Genomic DNA, 10046 nt, shown 5'->3' on the forward strand with positions numbered 1-10046 from the left:
GTACTTCCTTTGGATATGTTTGGATTTTTGGTGCGCTCTTGGTTCCTTGGCTTGGGCTATAGCTCCGTTGTTGTCACAATAGAGAGTCACGCCCTCTTCCATGCCAGGTACGACACCAAGTTCTGTCATGAACTTCTTGATCCAGACTCCTTCCTTTGCAGCTTCCGAGGCCGCTAGGTATTCTGCTTCAGTGGTAGAGTCTGCAACTGTGCTCTGCTTGGAACTTTTCCAACATACCGCTCCTCCATTCAGACAGTAGACGAACCCAGATTGTGATTTGAAGTCGTCTCTATCCGTTTGAAAGCTTGCATCCACATGGCCTACAACTTTTAGTGTATCTTCCCCTCCATATACCAGGAAATGATCCTTAGTCCTTTTCAGGTACTTTAGGATATTCTTGGCGGCGTGCCAGTGCGCTTGGCCTGGATTTGATTAGTAACGGCTACACATGCTCAAAGCATATGAGACGTCTGGGCGAGTGCAGATCATGGCGTACATGATTGATCCTATTGCCGAAGCATAGGGTACTTTCATCATGTGTGCTAGCTCATCAGGACTCTTAGGACACTGATCTTTGCTAAGCACCATACCATGTGACATGGGAAGGAATCCTCTTTTGGAGTTTGTCATCTCGAACCGTTGAAGAATCTTATCTATATAAGTTTCTTGACTAAGTCCGATCATCCTCCTTGATCTATCTCTATAGATCTTGATTCCCAATATGTATTCTGCTTCCCCTAAGTCCTTCATAGAGAAGCATTTCCGAAGCCAGTCTTTAACTGATTCCAACATCGGAATATTGTTTCCTATGATTAATATGTCATCGACATAAAGGACTAAGAAAACTAGGTCGCTCCCACAAACCTTCTTGTAAACACAAGATTCTTCTGCATTCTTGAGAAATCCAAATTCTTTGATTTTCTCGTCGAATCGAAGATTCCAACTCCGGCTTGCTTGCTTGAGTCCATAAATGGATTTCTTAAGCTTGCAAACTTTTCCAGCATTTTTGGAATCTACAAAACCTTCGGGTTGTGTCATGTACACATCCTATTCCAAGTGTCCGTTCAGGAAGGCGGTTTTGACATCCATTTGCCAAATCTCATAATCATAATGAGCTGCAATTGCTAGAATGATCCGAATGGATTTAAGCATTGCGACAGGTGAAAAGGTTTCATCATAGTCTATGCCATGAATCTGTTTGTATCCTTTTGCCACGAGTCTAGCTTTGAAAACGCTAACGTTTCCATCCTTGTCAGTTTTTACTTTGAAAACCCATTTGCATCCGATTGGTTTTGCTCCATCGGGCAAATCGATCAAGTTCCATACTTGATTTTCTGACATGGAATCCATTTCCGATCTCATGGCTTTTAGCCATTTTTCGGAGTCGGGGCTCGTCATAGCTTGGTTGTAGGTACTCGGCTCATTATCTTCTAACAGTAGGATATCTGTTTTCTGAGATAATTCCTGGAGCCTTTGAGATCTACGAGGGGCCTGAGCAACTTTTGGAGTGTTCTCAACTAGTTGAGATGTCTCCTGCGAATTTGATTCGACTTGAGCGGGAGGTACTCTCTCGACCTCATTTTCCTCTTCCATACTTTGTGTATAGATAGGAGCCGCTAAACCTCTTGATATTTCTATATCTGTGTTTATTTGTTGCTTATATCGAATTTCATCGATATCTACATTTCTCCCACTTGTCTGTTTGGAAAGGAATTCCTTTTCAAGGAAGACACCATCTCGAGCAACAAACACTTTGTTCTCAGATTCGTGGTAGAAGTAGTAACCCCTTGTCTCTTTTGGATAGCCCACAAAGAGACATTTGTCTGATTTAGGTGCGAGTTTGTCTCCTTGTAAGCGTTTTACATAAACTTCGCATCCCCAGACTTTGAGAAAAGACAGCTTTGGAATCTTTCCAAACCATAACTCATATGGCGTCTTTTCTACAGCTTTTGACGGAGCTCGGTTAAGTGTGAAAGCAGCCGTTTCTAGAGCATACCCCCAGAACGTGTTTGAAAGATTTGCTAAGCTCATCATAGATCGAACCATGTCTAACAAGGTGCGATTTCTCCTTTCAGAAACACCATTCATCTGGGGTGTTCCTGGCGGAGTGAGTTGAGATACTATACCACAACTCCTAAGATGATCGTCAAATTCTTGACTCAAATATTCACCACCTCGATCGGATCGAATGGCTTTTATTTTCTTGCCAAGTTGATTCTCTACTTCGTTCTGAAATTGTTTGAACATGTCAAACGATTCGGACTTATGCCTCATCAAGTATATGTAACCATAACGAGTGAAGTCATCCGTGAACGTGATGAAGTAGCCATAGTTACCTCTCGCCGGAGTACTCATTGGTCCGCATACATCCGTATGTATGAGTTCCAAGGGTTCTTTGGCTCGGTCTCCTTTTCCTTTAAAAGAAGACCTCGTCATTTTACCCATTAAACATGATTCGCATGTGTCATATGATTCTAAATTATACGAACCTAGAAGTCCATGTTCATGGAGCTTCTTCATGCGTGTCATGTTAATGTGACCCAAACGACAATGCCAAAGGTAACTTGGATTTGAATCATCTGACCGTAGCCTATTGGTTTCTATGTTGAAGACTTCGTTCTCAATATTCGTAATATAGAGACCGTTGTATAACTTAGCACTGGTATAAAACATTTCACCTTTGTATAAAGAACAACGCTGGTTTTTTATTAATAGGTGATATCCCTCTTTGTCTAATTCTGAGACTGAGATAATGTTTCTAGAAATAGAGGGTACATAATAGCAATTATGAAGTTCTAAAACTAGACCAGTTTCCAAAGGTAGACTGAAAGTTCCTACAGCTTTCGCAGCAACCGTTGCTTTATTTGCTACTCGTAGGACAAGCTCCCTTCCAGATAAATACTTGATTCCCTTAAGGCCCTGCACATCATAAATGATATGAGCACCACATCCGGTATCGAATACCCAGGATTGAGAATCAAATGTATTTGCTAAGTTAACTTCGATAACATAGATACCTTGGTCGGAATCGTGAGTTCCTTCCTTTTTCCTTTTGTTCTTCTGAATCAGTTGAAGTTCTTTCTTTGATTCAGACATTCTAATGCCTCTCCGGATTGCCTTAGAAGTTCCGTACTTCCTCAACCGTGATTTGTTTCGGGACATGTCCCTTAATCGACGGATGATTGTGTGCGCATCCATTTTCCTGAATCTCTTTTGAAGATTAGGCTCCATGGTTGCCAACATAAGGCAAGTTACTGAAATTGATTTCATCCGGATACTTTTGGCCTGCTTTTGTTCCTCAATCTTTGAGTTCGCAGTTATTTTTGGAATAGGGGTATCCAGTACGCTTTCTTTGTTTGTAGATTTGAGAACACTTCTCAATCTCTTTTCCCAATCAAGGAAGTTATCCATGTTCAATTTGTCCTCATCAAGGATTGAACATAGGTTGAAAAGATTGATTTTTGCCATAGTAAAACTACATGAAACAGAAAAAGGATTTTGCTAAGTATTACATTCGATAATTTTTGCAAAAAGTCCTAAGTTTTTGCCACATTATTCAAGATAAAACGTGTCCCTAGATGAATAATGCGATTCCGAGATCCCATCTCTCAAGGATTAAGCGGACTAGGGCCCTGCCCTTAATTCCCATTGATTTAGGTGAGTGAATACTTTCACTGATCATACCATATGATTCTCGGTTGATGGATTACATGTTTAGTGTAAAATCCATCCTTTTGCCTCGAGTATCCAAGACTCTCTTGCTGATCTCGTTGAGTAGAACCATTTAGACATGTAGGCCTCTTCTATAGGCCTACCCGCAATGTCCCAAGGTAGAGGAGGTACTCTGCGAAGGCCGACCCACCTTCCTCGAACAAGGGCGCAAGGAGTGTCTTAATTTGGATAGGCACTGTACTCAAAATTACTTTTAGGACTTTTACGCTAGTCTGGCGTTCGTTTTAGTGAACTAATTAGCCTAACTAACATCCACGACATAAAGCGTAAATAAGTAAGTAAATGCGCGCGAGAAAGTAAATCAAGCACATATGGATCCTAGTATGGCCCCTAACCTAGAAGATCTAATCTCCTTTGGTTTGCTTCTTGTTTCGCCTTTTTAGTTCGTCTAGATCTCCGTCTTTGAACCTCCATTGATTTCTCCCACTCGCCTTTGAATTTCTTCCTTGAGTTTCATCAATGGACTCATAAACCCTAAACTCTAATTACAAGACTCAAACGATTCGCAGATCGTGTAAACTTGAAATTAAAATTATTACAAAACATGCACCCATCCGTGCTCAAAACAAGAATAAGAAATAAATTCTATGGCCATACTAGTTTCCGCATTCACATCACATGCAATCATATAATATATTTCAAGGCTATCAATTATATATGCATGTATATCCGGGAGATACTTTTGTCGACATCCGTATGTCATGTACGCACCTTAAGTCTACATCAAAAGATTAGACTAATGGTGTGTCTTGGTTTGATTTTAAAATTTGATTTTAAAGAGAAATTCCGTTTGGGCCTTGAATGGCCCGGGTTAATTTCGGAAATATTTGGATTGGAATTTTGGGAGAAAATTTGGATAAAACTCCCACTCGAGTAGTGGTCCCTTTTCGTGGTCCGAAAAGCCTTGAAAAGACCCGGGACAAGTCCTAGACAAGTCCCGGCCCAAGCCCACAAAAGGGCTTGGACAAGGTCCGGATATGGCACGACCCATAGGGCCGGCATGTCCGAGCCGAGGCCAATAGGCCTGATCTCGTCCTGGCCGGAGCCAGGACGCTAGTCCAAGCACCAGACGCGTCCTAGACGCATCTGGTGCTGGACCGGACCAGCACTAGGTGTCTCGGACTTAGTCCGAGACACCCAGGACCCCAGACGCGTCTCCAAGACGCGTCTGGTAGTAGCTATTGGACGCGTCTGGAAGACGCGACCTGGAGCAGCTGGACGCGTCTGGAAGACGCGACCTGGAGCAGCTGGACGCGTCCTCAGACGCATCCAACAGTAATCTGGGACGCGTCTACCAGACGCGTCCTCCAGGCTACTGGTCCGGCCAGGAAGCTTCCTGGCCGGACCTATTGAGTTTCTAAAAAACTCAATAGTTTCCTTTTTTTTTTTTGTGTTGCAATTTTAAATTGCTTTTTCCAAAATTTGAAACACTTCTAAAATATTTCAAATTCTTTTTAGAACTATTCTAAATTTCCAAATTTTGTTTTTCACAAGTTTCCAAAAAACTTAAAACAACTCTTTTAATCAAACCAATTTGGATCAAAATTTTAGGTTTAGAAATTCTTTTCAAGAACAAATTTTGAAATCTTTTGACAAATACTTGAATCTTATTCAAAATTAATCAAAAATTTTGTGTTTTAAAACACTTTTAAACACAATAATCTATCTAGAAAAGCATGGAATTGGTCCAAAACTTAGATAAGATAGGCTAATTGCAAGAGGCTCTGACGCCACTGTTGGGTTTTACACCCTTCTACTAGTGTTTATAGCGGAATTAAGACATCTAATGTCTACACTAGTATTCCCAGGATCACATGCATAAACCTATGATAATCATTAATTAAAACTAGAAAGATAAATACCTTATTCGCTAGTTTTCCCTCGAACCTTTCCAATTGCTTATGAGAAGATCAAGAGCTTCAAGTGTAGCTCCTCTACTTGGGACACGAGCAAACAATTTGATCTCCCACCTTGTTGTATAGCTAGCACACCAATGGTGGTTGGAAAAGAAGAACTCCTTTCTTCTTGACTAGATAGATAGTTAATGGGAATTAGCTCACTTTCTCCTCTCTACTTGATGTGGTAGAGTAAGAAAGCTTAGAGAGAAATTCCACACCTTATTCTCTGCCCTAAGAGTGTTTATATAGAACCCTAATAAGAATCCACCTCCTTTTAGGTTTCCTAAAACACCCTTTAGAATAAGATTTAGGGAAATAGTCGAAAATAGCAACTATTGATATTTTCTCAATTCCCTAAGGAGGAGGTGTCCAAACACCACGAAAATTGGCAGATATAATGTTTATTATATCAGCAACTAGCCCTCCAAAATTCAGCCCAATCCGAGTCCTAGAAGTACCCGAACCGGTCTAGGCGCAAAAACCCTGTTTTTGGCCTTTTTGTACTATCTTTGCCTAATTCCTTTTTAGGCCTATGAGATATGTTTATGGGACACTCCCATGATTATATCTCACTCCCACTAGTCATATCCTAGATCAATTTGTCACTCTTATGTGTAACCCGTTGTAGGATCCGATCGAAGTTAGCCGCGAATTACTTCGTAATTCGACGATCGTAGTTGGTCTCTAGCTACAACTCTACGATCCCTAAATCAATCGGACTTGATGATCTTCCACATCAATTGTCCTATCCGACAAATTGTTCGCATTGTCACATTGGTCGAAGGACATCTCCTTCAACTCCTTCACATGGAAAATAAAGAGGGATTGGGTTAACCATCCAAAATGAGGGAAGAAATAGGTTTCCCATTCTAAGTAGCCAAAAAATGAAAGGCAGTTAAATTGCCAAAGAGTCAGGTTGGGAAAAAAATGACGAAATGGCCCTTAGAAAACAAAGTATTTACGGTTCATGCCATCGAAATTTTCTCGGGAAACGATTTTTTTTCTGAAAAAGAATCTGACAACCCGTCCATCAGAATCTGTACTGTTCAGAAATTTACGGACTTCCACCGAAAAATTCCCGGGAAACGAAATTTTTTTGAAAAATTGTCTGACGCACCGGAAAATTATTTTATTTACTGGAAATTTTCTTTTGTATTAGACACTTTTGTACCGGGAATTTTCTTGTGACCGGGAAATTATTTTATTTACCGGAAATTTTCTTATGTACTAGATACTTTTGTACCGGGAATTTGAAATTTCGTTTGAAAATTTCAAATTTTCAAAAAAATTCGAATTTTCTTGTGTACGGGAAATTATTTTATTTACCGGGAAGAGATGTTTTGCTGGGTTGGAATTTGAAATTTCGTTTGAAAATTTGAATATTCTTTTGTACGGGAAATTATTTTATTTACCAGGAAGAGATGGTTTGCTCGGCGGGAATTCGAAATTTCGTTTGAATTTTCAAAAAAATTTGAAATTTTGAATTTTTTGTGTACGTGAAATTATTTTATTTAACATCCAGTTTTTTTTTGTCAGGAAACGTTAGCATGTCCCGTTCAAGGGCAAGAGGGGGATAAAAGAAAAAGAATCGGGAAACAATGAACTGTCCTGACATTTGGACTGGAAACTCATTTTTTGGCAAGGTTGGATTTATTTTGGTTTTACCCCCTCAAAATTGGACATTTCACTCAAAAATCCGGAAAATAAATGGAGTTGAGGGACTTAAAAGAATAAAAAGAAAAGAAAATAGAAAATGTTAAGTGTACAAAAAAATATTTGACTTAATTTGTGACTTGCTTGAGGGACACAATAACATTACACAAAATCAGTCATTGCTGTAGAGTCAACAGTGGTTTTCCACATTATATAGGTCACCCGTTCAATTGCATCTGTTTCATTCCCTCTGTTTCATTTCCTTACCAACTTTTTATGGGTGAGTTTGTTTTCACCGTTACTTCTTAGTTAACTACCCATTTAGCTTTATATTTCATTTTTTTGCCTCACATTTTCAAAATAGGTTCTTCATTTAGAGCTTTATATATATATATATATTCTTTTTTCTGACTATTATTCTAAAACCTCTCTTTTTTTTCTTTCATTTCTTTCTTAAAGAATGTAAATTATTTATATTGGGAGTATAGTGATGGCGGCCATCCCCTTAATGGGCCTTTCGGCCAAGAGATTAGTGGGCCTAACGGCCAGGTTATTACATTTGCTCAGTTTCTAGATTTTAGTATTTAGGGTTTCCATGTTTAGAGTCCAAGCAATCAAGGAAAGTGTCCTTAGTAGTTATTTTCTTTCTTTATTCGAGTCTATCTAGGAAAGTACAATCTCTATATAAGAGAAGTCTAGTCTGTCTTTGTTAATCAGATCAGAGAATATTATCAACCAAGTTTATTATTATTCAAGTTATTAATCAACTTTATTGTTTATCGTTATTTTATCAGTTTTATTTCGTTAGTTTAGTTTATTAACAATGGTGGATTCCATTACTTTTACGATTCCGCAACAATCTACATCAGCTGGTATTCAGAGCTTCAAGAATCGGGGAACAGATAATTTTTTTTTAGATACTTCTCATCTTGAATGTTGGAAAAAATTTCTGCGTTTAGATTGGGATCCTTTTAGAGATGCACAACAACTCTATGTTGATCGAAAAGATCAAAACAACATTAATGGCGTTTCCAAAACCCCTATGTTTGATTGTCAATATCATATAGATTTTTGGATTCAACAGATGGAAGATTGGTTTATAAACCAAGAGGTTTGTGATGAAGATAAGGTTTTTGTCGTGGAACAACATATGTCCGAAAGAATCTATGCAAAATTCAACGAGATGCAATGGAGACTCGTTGATCAAGGAAGAAAGTTCATAGACAACTGGGATCAATTAAAAAGTATCTGCAGGTATGCTTTTCTGCCCTCGAATGAATACTTATCTTATGTGGAATTTGGAATTGAATCGAACATAATATTATCCGAAATTCCTTCGACTATCATGGTCGGTACTGCTAAAGGAGATATTCTTGCTAAAATAAATACTAGTTTTTCAATGACGGAGGAATAAAAGTTTCATAAGACGAATCAAGAAGAAGAAATTCAATTGACTAACACAAGCCCAAATAATTTGTTCGACCCATATATGATTCCGGGAGAAGAATTAATTGTTTCAAATCATAAAAAAAATTCGCATCAATTATTTCTCACATCGTCGCTTTTCTACCAAATATCCTTCTACAAAATTCTCTTCAAACAATTAAGAAAAAGAGGACTAATTTCTCTGTTCTTACAAGGGTCCTAAACTCTATGGTCAAATATCACTCAAATTTCTTCAACATAGTAATTGAAGAACTTCCAGCTAGGTTTTACCTATCAACTGAAGAAAACAAACCATGGGCTCTAGGTCTTAACAAAAGAAGAAAAAATTACAGCAAAGATAGAGGAAAGAAGAATAAGGTCGGAGAAAGAGCTGAGGACGAAGAGAAAGAACAAATTGAAGGCAACCTTGCTTTATCCATTAAAAAGTTGAGAGAAATTCATTATGAACTTGAACAGTTAAAAGAGAAAGCAAGAGAGGTGTTGGAAGTGGAACAAAAGTATACCGTGATCCGGAAGCTTATAAGGAGCGAGATTATAAAATCCATTCCGGACTTTTGGTTAACTGCCTTTTTGAGCCTTACAAAGACATCCTTCTCTGATGAAGGAAGTACTAAGATAAGTGGTACCAAAATCAAGTGGAAGTAGGGCATAGACATTACTAATGGAGCTCATTATGAGAAAACGGGAAACAACCTACCCTTTGTCCAAGAGAGGTTCTTTACCAGGGTCGGTAAGACTCAAGATAACGAAATTGTGGAATTGCTTCATGATGAGGATGCTGACATAATCAAAGAGGATTTATGGCAAGATTCACTCAACCAATTCAATGCCTTTCAGCTCATCGGAATGTCTTTTTGCCTGGATCTTTCGTTTTTTTTTTAGAAAGAGGATGCTTCTGAGAGAAATAACAGGTTTACCTCCAGCTCTAGCTCGAAAGATTTAATCGAGAAGATCGAGGGTACTTCAACGAATAGAGAATTTCAAGTCCAGAAGACAAAAGGGAAGCTGAAGGTTCTACAACAACACAAAGGTCATAAAAGTTCTAGTAACCTTTTAGTGGCAGCAGAGATGTTCGAAATCAATCCATCTCTTCATGTAGTAGAATTCAGTATGTCCTATGGAGATTCTTCAGTATATAGGCAGATGTGTTCAAAGCTATCAAATAATCTTGGAAAAGGTACCATACTCAAGATGTACTTTTTTCCCGGTCAAAGAACCTCAAGCCACATAGGAATACACGGGGCACCACATGGTTACAAGAAAGATGGTTCTACTGTTTATAACATGGCGACTCCCACATTAACTGGTGCTAAATAG

The 10046-nt window shown here is 38.7% G+C and overlaps 1 pseudogene; it reads left to right on the top strand.

Moving 5' to 3' along the window:
- The first annotated feature begins 8936 nt into the window (after positions 1–8936).
- On the top strand, positions 8937–10046 carry LOC147544486 (CBL-interacting protein kinase 23-like; annotated as a pseudogene).

Source organism: Eschscholzia californica, unplaced genomic scaffold, assembly GCF_041429995.1.
Source record: "Eschscholzia californica isolate CP2 unplaced genomic scaffold, dmEscCali1.0.p SCAF_4, whole genome shotgun sequence".
Lineage (NCBI taxonomy): Eukaryota > Viridiplantae > Streptophyta > Magnoliopsida > Ranunculales > Papaveraceae > Eschscholzia > Eschscholzia californica.